This window comes from Amborella trichopoda, chromosome 1 (genome assembly GCF_054954075.1).
Source record: "Amborella trichopoda isolate Santa Cruz 75 chromosome 1, AtrichopodaSantaCruz75HAP2 v2.0, whole genome shotgun sequence".
Taxonomy (NCBI): Eukaryota; Viridiplantae; Streptophyta; class Magnoliopsida; order Amborellales; family Amborellaceae; genus Amborella; species Amborella trichopoda.
In genome coordinates this window covers 43,869,065-43,884,665 of record NC_142336.1, presented here as the reverse complement: position 1 = coordinate 43,884,665, position 15,601 = coordinate 43,869,065, and the positions used below count along the sequence as shown (strand labels likewise).

Genomic DNA, 15,601 nt, shown 5'->3' with positions numbered 1-15,601 from the left:
CCTAAATCACCATTGAATCAACAAAATTCAAATGAATTGGAGCAAAACAAAACAGATACTTTTGGTGGTGCATACAAATCAAATATTTTGGCTGGTGGCATAAAAGAAGCTGGTAAGTTTAAGTCTCTCTCTCTATCTTACACACACATATTTAATTTTGAAATATCTTTATTGTCTCATCATCAAAAATATATTTTTATGACTTCATTTCTCTATCAATGGTACTTGTTCTTCTATCAGCTTATATCAAAGTTCTATTCTTTGCTTTAAAATGGGTGGATGGTTTTTCCTATTTATTATCTTTTCAATTGGGGGTTTCTATAGTTGGGTGGATGGTTTTTCCTATTTATTATATTTTCGATTGGGGTTTTGGTAGTTTGGGAAACCATGAAAATAAGTCAGGGTGCGGTTTGTACGGGCCTAGGCTCTAAACAATCAAATTAGAGCCTACCTTCAAATAATGTCGAGAAATGTGGTTTCAATACTAAAAATCTTTGTGATAGCCTTAAAGTATATATTTATTTTTATTTATAAAATTTCAATCTTCATAAATCAACATATCTATTAAAACTTGAAAATATTGAAAATTGACGGTCCAAAAATACGTTACAAAATACACTCTTTCCCAAACTTGAAATCCATTTTTTCTCATGTTCATGCATCTTGATGTCGAGATGATCAATTTGAGGATATTTGAGCTTCAAAACAACCTCTTCTAGTGAAATTTTTGAGGTAGGCTTGAATTTGATTGTTTAGAGCCTCGGCTCTATATAAACTTTTCCCAATAAATAATATAGTAGACATTTTAGTTTAAATAGTATTTTAAGCCTCATCTGATGCCAACAATCGATAGTCCCCGCTCGAGGTCTATACAAATAATGGACACGGTTTATTTGAGGACTCATATGTAGAGATGCGGGTCCCCTTGATAATTTATTTTTAAAAATTAAAGAATGTACAATCCTTAACATAGAGATCATTAATGCGTAAAAAAAGGATTTTAAAATTGAAAATGATATTTTTTTAGAAGGAAAATTTTGAGCCATTGGATTTGACCTTTTTCTTGAGAGACCATGACTTACATCCATGTTTAGATGGATGGTTTACATCTCCCAACGCATGAACTACTTTTCCAAAAGTAAGTTGTGGACCCAATTTGTGTTGGGTTTATTGTGGAGGTGCAATTCACGTCAACATTCATTGGACACTGCAGCTGCGAAGCCCTAACGTAGTGTTTAAAACTAAAATGCTACATAGTTTACAGTTCCAATGTTTAGCTTTTTCCAAGATACAGATATCGACATAGTTTACTATTCCATGGAATTGATATGGGCAATATCTGAAAAATCATTTGATTCGGACCAGATCGGTCGGTTGCAGGTAGAACTAGTGGGGCACCATTCTAGGTCAAAGGGCCCAGACTAGCTAGGATCCTAACAATTTTTCTTTTCCATTCAAGTTTTCTCCTGTAAAACATATATCGTATAAGAACCAACAGGTTCACCGATCCATATTTGTTCAGCTGATGACCAATTCGGCCCACCGATCATGCTTCTAAGCAGCAGAGCATGTATTGATTGTGGTTTGATAATGATCGCCAAAGTGGTATGGCATGATGTCAGAGTTTCCCTTTAACTTAAATTTACATATTTCAAACAAAAATTAAGTTTTTGAATGTTCAAAGGTCAAATAAATAATATTTTACTTCTATCCTACTATAGTCTAATTTTCTCTTTTTTGTTTTTTATTTTTTTGGCAGGTGTCCTCCCTCCTAAATCACCAATGCACCAAAACACAACACAATTGTATGAAGCACTGGATCTAAACATACCAAATGTTGCACCAGTGGATCAGAACAAATCAAATGTGGCTTCTCCTCCTACTGGGCAGTCTGCTCATTCGACAGAGAAAATCAATATAGATGCATCCCAAGAAGTACTCAACCGTCCATAACCTCATCCTAAAGTGTTATCTATTGGCATCAATGAGGTATGTATACTCTATGGGCTAGCTTTGCTTTTATGCATCTCCAGACATATATAATCTATAAGTAGTTTGAAAAAAGCTCCCTAATACTGATAAGAGGGTTGGGAGTGAGGCGATAATAATGTGATCTATCTATTATTACCTAATAAAGGTAATTCACACAAGTCGTATGTAGTCAACTCAATTTCAGTCGTCTTGTCAAATGCAGGATGATTGTAAGTCTCCATGCATATTTAAGTGATATGCATGTGGAAACCAATGTCTTAAAACATGTGGCTTGCTACAATTCTGACCTTGAATCAAGTGGATCAACTTGCTCAGTCTTGTTGATAATTGACCTAGACAATTGAAAAAAAAAATTAAAAAAATGTGAGGCTTGTATTATTTTCATGATTATTATTCAAAAAATGGGTTTGGGTCTTGGTTGTAGTACTACTTGTACCCCTATTATGGTCTAGGTTTCCATTCTCACCTAACACCTTCAAAAACTACTTATGATTTAAAAAATGGGTAGGGGCTCGTCATCCCCACTGAATTATCCAAAAAAATTAAATGGGACTCGCCAGGATTCCAAGCTATCCAAATTGAATCTTGTCGAATTTTACAATAGTGGATGAGATGTAAGTAAATGTTTTCGTATTTTTTGTTTTCTCATATTGCTCATCTTTTGCTCAAGGGAGTGTCTATTATGAGGCAATTTATCTTTGTTACAAGAATGTCACAATTACTTCTAGCTATTAGAGTTCAAATTAAATGGCTTGAGTTTGTCATGAAGTTAGAGATTTTTTTTTTTTTTTTGAACTTTAGGTCTAGTCAATGACACTCCTCCAACCACTTTTGAAATCTGACGGACAAGAGTGTTTGTCACTTCTTTGAGCCAAAAGTAAATGGCTTATTTGCATATTTTTCCTTTTTTTAATGATATATTGACGTTTTAGCTCGCTAGTTCATATATATTTGATGTATTTTATTGCTCGTGCTCTGGCTTTTGATATTAAAAGATAACAAAGTCGATGACGAGTATTCATACATATTTAAACAATGTAGGGAAAACTTACTGTACTTTCCCATCTATATATATTTTTCCTACATCTCCCTTCTCTCGGCCGTACGATCTGAATAAATCACTGGGTCGACATCAGCCGTACTGTCACAAGTGAGGCACTAACTGTGTGATTTAGTTCTGATGTCATAGAGTATTTTTTTTTCAATTTTTTCTGCTAATCATATGAAGATGAAATTTTGTATGTCTCGTCATGTCAAAGGGGTGCACATTGAAAATGATCAAAATAACCCTAAAAGTTTTAAGGGTATTTTGATCATTTTACTTTATTAGGAATATTTCTCTATAATTTTTCAGGTACAAGTTTATGAGAGGAGTTGATGTCTCAAATTTAGTGTCAAAATATTTTGTAGAAAAAAAGTAAAAAAAAAAAATTTGTGTATAGGCATGACATTGTCATTGGGGCCAGCTTTGTCGTCCATTCAGATCAGGACAACTTGGGAAAATAAGGGTGGGGAAGTATAGTAAGTTTTCCCTATAATATATATGCATAAGCACTTATGGTCTAAATAAGGGTATAGCCATTGATAGGTATGGCAATTGATAGAGTGGTTATTATTGATAAGGAATATGTAGATAATTGCTTGTATATCTCTCTCACACACATTGTTTAGAAAGAGTCTTTTTCATCTCTCTCTCTCATTGTTTAGAAAGAATCTTACAATAATTGCTTATGTAAATCAACGATTTCCTTAAGAGACCTATGGAGGAGGAGACAAAAGAGTTGGCGACTGAGGGAGGTTTTCTCAGGATGAGATTGATCCCCAAATCCAATGGGGGAGAGGATGCCCTAAAACATGAACTGATGGAAGTAAAGAACAAGTTGAAGGACACGACATTGAAACTCACATTGCAAAGAGAACTAAACAAAGTGTTGATTGAAACCCTAAAGAAGGTCATGGACTCAAATGCAATCTTCCAAGAGTGAAAGGGTATCAAACTAACCATTACTTTGAAATTACAGAATAGAACTGTTTACTTTTGATACAGAAGGACCACGATCCCCCCTAATCATCAAATTAGACAGTTGTGGTCGGGGGTTATACTATTAGTGTTGCTCAAAGTTCAATAAATCTTCGTCTTTTGAAAGTTTATACAAAGAAATGACACCCGCTAGCTATCTGACATCGGAGGTGTATGTGCCTTTTGTGTACAGAAAGTCACATATGTTTCAAGTATTTAAATTCAAATTTTTGCCAAAATTTGAATATTTTTGAAACTTGATATTACATTAGATAAACACATATAGCACCACATTTTAAAGAAAATTTATTAGAAATTTGAAATATTTTAGGTACATGCAACCTAGTCTAGATCTCGTACTGTTTGTTGCTCGCATCCCAGTTATTGAAATATGATTAGCTCACATCTAGGCCATCCATTTCTTTAATGGACAGCCAAGCCAATAAGAACATGCTAAGTTGGGATTATAATGCCATAATTATCCCGAGCTCTATCCGTTTTTGAAAAGGATGGTTATGATGCCATGTAACACTCAGAAAATATAGGAAAATTTTGAAATATCGCACTTTTTCAACTATTTAATATTTTACTCTTTTCGCTCCAAATTATATGTATTTTGATGAGTATTGTAAAATTAAATAAGAAGTTATGGGTAAAATATTAAAATAGTTAATATCTTAATTGTATTTTGACAAATTTCCCTAAAATATCCTACATAGTATAATATGTTTGCTTATGTATGTCTTTGTTTATATTTTCTGCTCAATTAGTATATAATTTTAAGTTTGTAGTCTAATTTATTGGCGTTGTTATCTCTTATTATAGGTTTTATAGAAGATGTGGAATAGAGACAAAATAGAAGTCTAATCAGTGAAAGAATATGGAGCATGAAGGTCATCAAGAAGAAGATCGTTGAATCAACGAGGAAATTTATTTGTTTTGATTGATCTTTTAGTAGTGAAAATAAACATGGCAGGATGATTTCTTAACTTCTATTTTAAATGCTTTTTCTCTTTTGACTTGGTGAAATATTATGTAGGTTATTTAACGATATGATTATTTCACTCATTACCTAAGGTTTAACATCTTTATGGCTCTTTTTTATGTGGGCTTTCTTGCTTGTTCGATTTTGTGATTTCATGGACTCCGTTTTAATTTTGGGAAAACATTATTATGAGTCTCTTTTACCGTAAAAAGTTCGTATTTTATGTTATACTCCCGTTTTTTTTCTTTTTCTTTTTTCTTTTACCAATATTCCCCTCGCTTAGAACTTTAAAGGTTCGAAATAATAATGGTTTTAGATCGAATTCATGAAGAATTCTTTTTACTGTAATTTGGACCTTCAATTTATGAACTAATCTTCAGATATTGACTTTGGACTTTGAAGATCCAAGGTTAAAGACTTTTAAGACTATACGTTAGATCTTGAGGAGCCGAAGTTAAAAATTTTGTTAATAATTGGGACCTTAAAGGTCCAAAGTAGTTAAAAAATTATTGACTCTGGACTTTGAAGTTGAAACTTTTAACTTGACTTTAGATCTTGAATATTCAAAATCGAGAACTTCTTTACTACTTTGCATTTCAAGGTTTGAAACGGGGGCATTTTTGAAAGAAATGCAAAAAAAATGAGAAAAAATGGGTATGAACCTAAAATACGAACCTTTAGGGGGAAAACTGTAATAATAGAACAAGGAAGGGAAAGTGTAAGTGAAGAGAGAAAATTATCGAGAGAGAGGCTTTGTGAGAGGTCGAGTTTGTATATAGTTCTCTCAAGTGAAAATCATCTTGTAAGTTTATTTATATTGAATAGTAAAAAAATTATTGATCCTCTTTGCTCATGGATGTGGTCACATCTGTTATGAATCATATAAAATCTTGTTATTGTTTTTGTATTATTTCTTTCATGTTTTATTTTCTTTTTGTGCATTATTTCTTTCATGTTTTATTTTCTTACTTGTTGTTTGCTTGTTGTCGTGTTTTTCTCAGTCTTTATTTTGCCGAAAAATCAACCTAACAGGTTTAAGAGCTTTTACATACATCAATCTTTTTCTTGATTACTAAACTGTATTTCTCTTATCTTTGTATGGGTTTGATTTGGGGGCGTACAAGGCACCGAAAACAAGTGAAGCCTTGATTTAAAACCCATCGATTCAGATCAAGAACCACGATGTAGATTGAGAATAAGCCAAAACCTAACCAATTCCACATATTAGAGTTTTGAAACACTAAAGTAAATAATAGCTGGTATGAAAAACTTAATATCTATGTCTCACATGGTTCTTCATTAGAATCCTTCAAGGACTTTCATTGTTGTTATTGCTTCATTAACAGGCTCCTCCCAGAATTCCCCAATCGATTGCCCCCATAAAACTCATGAATTTCCCAAGGAAACCTAATTTTCTCTTCATCAAGCCATTCTTGAAGTCCCGATCATGAATTGAAGTCACAAGTATTTAAACTCTAGCCTTTGAGCTCTTCATATTTGTTGGTGGTATAAGACCAATAGGCTAGAAATACAATCTTTTAAAAATTTTCCATTGTATAAAAACTCAAGGGTTTAAATGCATGAATGTCTCAATACAAAACCATAATACATATATTTCAACCTACAAACATGGTTTATACACATTTGAATAATAAAATTCAACCCCAATAAGTCACTTACAAATCCCTTACTCAAAAATACAATTAAACTGAATACAACATTCAAATATTCACATGGTACATATCTACAACATATTGCATGACTTGCACTCACAATTCCTCATTACATCAAAATTATATGATAATTTCATCTTCATTCTTCATCATCATCATATATCGTAATATCGCATATACATTATACGCTTGATCATAATAATTCAATAAGATTTCAATTCGCATAAACAATAATGCATAGCATTAAAGATCATACCACAATATTAAAAAACAATCTTAATATTCACACAATATACTCAATTTAGCCAATCATGAATCTATTTAATAAGTGCAAATACATCAAAATAACATGCAAATATACAAAAGGAGACCATGGTTCGAACCCCTTGTGCTCGGGCCACAAAAGGGCATTTTGAGGACTTAATTTTGTCTCAGTGTCTAAGATATAGGTGATAATAATAATTCAAGGAGATCAATCCAATGGGAAGAAAATGATCACATTTATTTCACTTAATAGGGATCAAATTATATGAGAGACATGTATCAAAATAGCCCTTCAAAGTTTGAGAGAGATACTACACAAAATAAGGAAGTTATGGTGAAACTACATCATGTGGTCCATAAGGGACCACACGAACTTTTCAACATTAAAAAGGGAACTCAATGTACTATTTGTTGTGCTTAAATATGATGAAATAAGCATCTCATCAGTTGTATATTCTCAGTAAAAATTCTAAACAAATAAGATAAAAAAAATCAAGTTGAAACTACTCAAGATCATGGAGTAAGTAAGCTAATCTACGCATATTATGTGTATGAACTACACTATTGCTTTGAGACTATTCAAATATCAAGTTTTCATGACAAAAAAAAAAGAAAACTACTGTAAATTAAGAATTACAGCAAGATTCGATAATGGAAATGAGGTACGAATTAAAAATATGAGAAGAAAAGTCAATAACTTAATGAAGCAATAGTATGAGCTTGATCACATAAATGAGAGACTACTCCATGAAAGGGTTTCAAATGAGAGCTCAAAGAAGCAGATAGTCTCATGGATGACAACATTTTTGTCAAGGGCTCTCTCTCTCTCTCTCTCTCTCTCTCTCTCTCTCTCTCTTTGAAGTGGATACTCAAGTTAAGGTTATAATTAATCTCATAAGTTACTTATATACTTAGATCATAAAGATTGATCATTGATGCCTTAGATCAATGACACATTAGAAGCTTTTATCCAAATTACTCATCCATATCTTATCATCAAGATCAATGGATAAGCTTTTAGCATCCTTCACTCCTTAAAACCTAGGTTTATAGTCATTTTACCTTGAAGCCCTCAGCTCCATGGTTTATTTCCCATTAAGTTCAAATTCATGTTTACACTATGACCATGGTTTTTGAATAATTTGTGAGAGTCAATAAAAACAAGGACATGGACATAAATGTAATATGGGACATCCACACAAGTGAATATAATATCTTTTAACACCAACAATAGGATTTTAACAACACTAAAGTTTTACATGGGTCAAGCCCATAAGGTGGTGCTACATAAGATATCACATGCTACAAAATCATATGTGAATAATAATATAAATTAAAATAATTCTCAAAATCCCATGACTTCACACATACTAAAAATAGCACATATGAGCAAAAAAAAAAAAAAAAAAAGTGATTTAAATCAAGCTTAAGTCATAACAATATATAACACTCTAAATAACATGATAACATGTTATTACATAATATTAACAAAAGAATTAATGACAAATAGGTCATCACATAGATATGACAGTAGCATGATGTCATCCACGAGTGGGTAGGTGGGGGTTCCACGTGCCATCCCTATGGCCACTTGGGATCCATGTGGCATTCCCATTGAATGTCCTTGTTTGGTATTTACGTTAAAAAAATTTGAAAATCATATTTTTATTGTTTAAAAAAATCTGAAAAAATTCTTCAAAAATATAAAAAATTCTCTAAATGATTTCTCAACATTATTATACAATTTCGTATCAATATAAAATATGTTCTCATCAATTTTAGATTAATTTGAGTCAAAAGTAAATGAGATCTCTAGACTTATAATATTAGTCGAAGTCTTCCATTGGGCTAACCCGAATGACGCTCCACCGGTGTCTAAAGTTGGCCCAATGGACCTATGCTCCATGATAGGGATACATAATTGGTCACATCAAAGTCACTAAGCGAGAGCTTCCCGTCGTCGGGGATTCAATGGATTACTGGTGTACCCCTGTGGGACATGTTCCTACTCAAATACAAGGGTCATCTCAAAGCACATGCGCACTAGCTCTTCTAAGTCGGATAATACTATAGAAGAGTGACTTCCCCATACGACTGTGGGTGCACATGTCATGAAACGATCTCGTGTCAAGATACGGGCTCATGTCCCATGAGCCGACCATTCCATACAGGACGAATACTCTTTTAAATACTCGGGTTCTATTATTCTCGATTGGATTCTCCAAGCTCTGGCTTATCACATTAACTGTGAGGCATTCTAATCAATATAATCTTGAATGGGAGATGGCCCTCACACCTCCCCGAGAGTTCACACTCAAAATGTATACTCTCAATGCCTTAAATACTCGGGGTATATGTATCTGGGCCCTAATGCACAAAGCACCCAGATTCAGTCTCTCTCTAACTCCCGCTGTGCGTAAGACTATTAGCTTTGAGGTCTTGAAAGACCACATTGCCAACATTCTCCCACTTAGCCTTTTGAGGCTTTATAAACGATTCTCTCTCTCATTCTTATACACAATGATATAATTTAAAACATCCATGCTCTACCATAAAAGCAATACTCATATCAAACAAAGGGGCAAGTATCAACAACCAAGTTAACTTTCTCAATCTCATATCATGCATAAGCGTAAATCATTATATGCTTCATAAGCATAGTCAATCAACATGGTCCATTAACATAATCAATAGTTATGAACTAATAAAAAAACAAGTGTGGTCAAACATATGCAATCGCAAGAGGAAATTTGCTTATGTTTGGTGTATGCTACATAAACCACAAATCCCAATTTAAATGTCATGATCAATCTCCTTCATCCACATATTTAATCAAATATCATGTAGTTTATATGTCAACTTATCACATCATACTCACACCAATGCTTGACATACTAATCTACTAGGTCTTAATTACGGAAGTAATCATCATCTTCAACAATCACATATTCTAATAATGCAATGGGTATCCCTATAGGAAAAGAAATATGTGAATATATGGCATGGTAAAGAGTTCAGTACTTACATGGGAAAAATGGTTAACAAGATATATGTTATGTGTTATAGTCTTCTCATCACCAATCTTATGTATCTCCTATGTATTCTCAGGTTTCCTAATCATTTTTATATTGACTTTTATGTGCATGTTCATGACAATTTATGCTCATAAAGATTGACCTATATGTTCATATCTATCTTCTTACTTGCTCTCTCAACACTCATTCAAGTGCCCAAAAGTTCACAACTCTATGTACATATCAATTCTCAAGTAACACAAATTTTTACTCGAACAAAAGTTCATTAAAATCATGTTTTAGTCTCATGCATTGTTCTCAAAGTTTTCTTAGTCATGAATTGGTACCTTATCCATTCAAAACCAAGGTGTGGGAGTAGTGTTTTGGACTTTCAAGTATTTCATCATTTAATACATTCAATCTCTTATTGATATTGTACTCGAATTTGATGGCTAGCAAGTGCCATCATGAACTTATTAATTAGATCCAATCCCAAGATCAAGAGAGATTCAATTATACATGCCCAAGTGACCAAGCACATTATAAGTTCGAATCAATTAAGATAATATCTCATGCAATGTGGGACTTATCAAAGTTTATAGGATTTTTTTCACATTTAATCTCACAAATTATCTCATGATAAACAACCAATTGCATTAAGTCATATGCATATAGTCCATGAATAGATAGTTATTATCAGTGTGACTAGCCCACAAAATGAGGTGTCTTTACATCATATAATCATATCATAATCCACATATAAATATGCAGCTCTACATAAGGTCTCACATGCTATTAAAAATATTTTCAAGTGGCTTATGCGTACTCTACTAAAAGGCCTATTAGCCTTTTAGAGACCGGTAGAAGCTATCTAGTGGATCATCTATGTGAAAGTGAATGCATATGATCACCATTGCATGAAATGCATGTATAGACAAGTAAGAAACTATTACCATAATATCATACAATTAATCATTGAAAATTCAAAAGTCTATCAAAAAGATGTCTTACAACTCTAACAAGTGGCATGTCTCTAAGTAACTTAAAACTTCTTACTGTGGCACTAAATGAAAACAATAATAATTATAATGCAGCGGAAGAAAATGACCCATGAGTTAATAAAATGATCAATTTCAAATAAGAGGTCAAACACTCCTTTCGGCTTTTATTTACAAATCATTCTTATTAAATGCATCTTCCAATTTTCTCATAAGTGAAATTAATTTGAGATAGAAGTATTTGCAAAATCAATACCAAAGTTTTCTCTTTGAGGATAGTTTTACTACTTAGACTTACTAAAGATGCTCCCACTGAAACCAACAAGGTTGTCTTTCAAAATAACTTGAACTTATGTCTTAGAAAACAGTTTACTTTTAAGTAAAAATTCAAAAGTATGAAAAAGAACTTTATTCAAATATTGATGACTGTGAGATACTCCAAAATTATGACACATGGTTATGTAGTCATACCATAAGACTAAATGAACATCTTTAAGAGTGATCTTCCAAAATAGAAGAAGAATGGAGTTTAGCATAGTCATAACTCTTCAATAGAAAGACAATACAAAGTAGCAATACACAAAATGGGGTAGAATCACCTTTATGGTTTTTAACATCGTCTTGTGCTAAAAAAATTTAAATATAGAAATCCTCGTTCAGAAGAACAAGTGTTTCAGATAAAATCTCTTTCATTACATTTCCTTAATTATTACAATCCATACTCAAGATACATTTTGGTTCAATTAATCTCAATTTCCAAAATAGTGAAAAACATGCTACTATAAAAGAAAATATTATCTCATACATGAAAATCCTTTTTCATGATCATTGAGCCTAATGTGTCATATAATAATCCTCATTATGTCATTCATAACATAATACTACATTCACTTATTCACATAAGAATTATGGCAGAATCATGCATCACTACGTACTCACAATACGATAATACAAAACATCATATTATCTCATCATCTAATAATACATTTTGGTTCAATTAATCTCAATTTCCAAAATAGTGAAAAACATGCTACTATATTATCTCATACATGAAAATCCTTTTTCATGATCATTGAGCCTAATGTGTCATATAATAATCCTCATTATGTCATTCATAACATAATACTACATTCACTTATTCACATAAGAATTATGGCAGAATCATGCATCACTACGTACCCACAATATGATAATACAAAACATCATATTATCTCATCATCTAAGAAAGCTCAAATAATGAAGCATGTAGTTTGAGGCACCATAAGGACTAGCTAATGTCATAATCATGATACATCTCATGAGTTCTCAAATCATAAAGCAACTCACAAATAATAAACATTTCTCATATCTCATAATTTTCAAGCAATCACAAGTACAATCCTTACACATTTCATATATCTTGAATTAGCCATATCCATAGGATCTGTAATTCAAATCATAGATCTTATATCTATAATCAAATTACTTAAGCATATGCCATATGTCTATATCTTATATAAGAGTGAACATAAGCATTCAAAATCTCAATATGTAAGTATCGGTCTAATTCAAGTTTAAAGCTTATGTGACGAGTCCAAGCCTTTCAATTATTAAACTCATATAATACACCAAGATGTTCTACCAATAATTTCTCACATGATATCATAAAACCAAACTGGTTGTTATATAAGAAATGAATTATCAATATATTAAAATCATGTTCATAAGTAGAAAGAAGTCGTACCTCATGGCTTTAAAGTGACCAAGTCACAATGTGCCAATACCTCTGTCTTTTATTTGTGCTTTGGTTTCACCATTTATTTCTCTCTTTTGTAACTGTGAGCATTGTCTCATCCATCCACATGTGCCTTTAGTCTTTTTGTCAACTTCATCACACACTATCCGAGACTAGCCCGGATCTAGATCAAGACTCAAGTATCGGATATTAAAACTAACACTAACAATTTGGTGGGGTTTATATAACTCTCCCACTGATCTAAAACACCCTAAGAACTCACAATGATTTTCAACAACTTATACTTCATAGTGGGATTACAAAAATATAAAGTACCCATGCTCTTATCACACATTGGATTATAGGAAATAATGTTTTTCTGGTTTTTCAAGATGAGCATGGTCCAATTCAATAGATGTAACTTTAAATTTACTCATCATTTAATCATGAGATGTTTTCAGATAAAATAAACTCAAAATGAGACAACTTTCATTCAGTAAGTAGCATTGAATAATGGTCTGAAGTGGATCAAACAACATGATTCTCATAGGATCAATTTCTACTTTGTGTAGTAGAAATTACAGTATGACACCCCTTAAGTAAAATAACCATAACTTTTCAGATGTGGAGAATTTCCCAAACGTACAAAGTGGTCCTAAGTCATTCCCATAAGTTTTGATTGATCAAAACCCCATTGAAAAAGGTATGAAGTTCCTAAAAATGTCTTTCTCAGATCTGGCATACTTTAATAAACGGTCAATAACTTCCAAAGTATACACAATATGGTCATGAGACTTTTTCCATATGGAAATACACTCAATAACACAAAATACTACCAAATATCATTCTCTTATATAAAGTATTGAAGGCCCTACTATTCTCTGACAAATATACAACAGTTCTAAAAAATATTCATTCACAGTTCTCATGCCAATGACACTATCAATTTTCAAATTCAAAGCACATACATCATGACAATCATAATTAAATGTTTATGCAATTTGAAAATTAAATTATACACAATATAAGAGGCCTAAGGGGCCATATTAGAGCCCTGTTCTTATACCTTTTTTGGTGGTATAAGACCAATGGGCTAGAAATGCAGTCTTTTAAAAAAAATCCCATTATATAAAAACTCAAGGGTTTAAATGCATAAATGTTTTAATACAAAACCATAATATATATATTACAGCCTACAAATACGGTTTATACCTATTTGAATAATAAAATTCAACCCTAATAGGTCCCTTACAAATCCCTTACTCAAAAATACAATTAAACTGAATACAATATTCAAATATTCACATTGTACATCTTTAAAACATATTGCATGACTTGTGCTCTCAATTCCTCATTATATCAAAATTATATGATAATTTCATCTTCATTCTTCTTTCTCATCATATATCATAATATCACATACACATTATACACTTGATCATAATAATTCAATAAGATTTCAATTCGCATAAACGATAATGCATAACATTAAAGCTCATACCGTAAGATTAAAAAACAATCTTAATATTCACATAACATACTCAATTTAGCCAATTATGAATCCATTTAATAACTATAAATACATCAAATTAACATGCAAACATACACGGGGAAACCATAGTTCGAACCCCTTGTGTCTGGGCCACGAAAGCGCCTTTTGATGACTTAATTTTATCTCATTGCCTAAAGCACGGGTGATAATAATAACCCAAAGAGATCAATCCAATGGGAAGCAAATGATCACATTTATTTCACTTAATGGGGACCAAATCATGAGAGTGATATGTATCAAAATAGCCTTTCAAAATTTAAGATAGATACTACACAAAACAAGGAAGTTATGGTGAAACTATACCATGTGATCCATAAGGGACCACACGAACTTTTCAACATTAAAAGGGGAACTCAATGGACTATTTCTTATGCTCAAATATGATGAAATGTACATCTCATCAATTGTATATTCTCAGTAAAAAATCCAAAAAAATAAGATCAAGAAAATCAAGTTGAAACTACTCAAGATCATGAAGTAAGCATGATTGTCTACACATACTATGTGTATGGACTACACTATTGCTTTGAGACTCTTCAAATATCAAATTTTTATTACCAAAAAAGAAGAATGTTACTGTAAATTAAAAATTACAGCAAGCTTTGATAATGAAAAGAGGTACGAATTAAAAATATGAGAAGAAAAGTCAATACTTTAATTAAGCAACTATTGCTTAATTACATAAATGAGGGACTACTCCATGAAAGGGTTTCAAATGAAAGCTCATGGAAGAAGAAAGTCTCATGGGTGACCACATTTTTGTCAAGGGCTCTCTCTCTCTCTCTCTCTCTTTCTCTCTCTCTCTCTCTCTCTCTCTCTCTCTCTTTGAAGTGAATACTCAAGTTAGAGTTACAATTGATCTCATAAGTTACTTTTATACTTAGATCATAAAAATGGATTTGATTTTGATCATTGATGTCTTGGGTCAATGGCACATGAGAGGCTTTTATCCAAGTCACTCATCCATATCTTATTACCAAGATTAATAGATGAGTTTTTGACACTATTCACTCCTTAAAACCTAGGTTTATTGTCATTTTACCTTAAAGCCCTTAGCTATATGTTTTATTTTCTATTAAGTCCAAATTCATATTTACACTTATGATCATGGTTTTCGAATAACTTGTGAGAGTCAATACAGACAAGGACATGGATATAAAGGTAATATGGGACATCTGCACATGTGAATAAAATATTTTATAATACCACCAATAGGATTTTAACAACACTAAAGTTTCACATGGGTCAAGCCCATAAGGTGGTGCCACATAAGATATACTCGTATGCTACAAAATCATATGTGGATAATAATATAAATTAAATTAATTATCAAAATCCCATGACTTTACACATGCTAAAAATGACACATATGAGCAAAAAAAAAAAAAA

The 15,601-nt window shown here is 32.1% G+C and overlaps 1 long non-coding RNA gene across 1 annotated transcript; it reads left to right on the top strand.

Moving 5' to 3' along the window:
• The first annotated feature begins 3,666 nt into the window (after positions 1-3,666).
• LOC148783858 (uncharacterized) lies at positions 3,667-5,063 on the top strand. Its single transcript, XR_016044567.1, has 2 exons — positions 3,667-3,981; positions 4,838-5,063. It is a non-coding gene; the product is annotated as an uncharacterized LOC148783858 (long non-coding RNA).
• Positions 5,064-15,601: the final 10,538 nt, after the last annotated feature.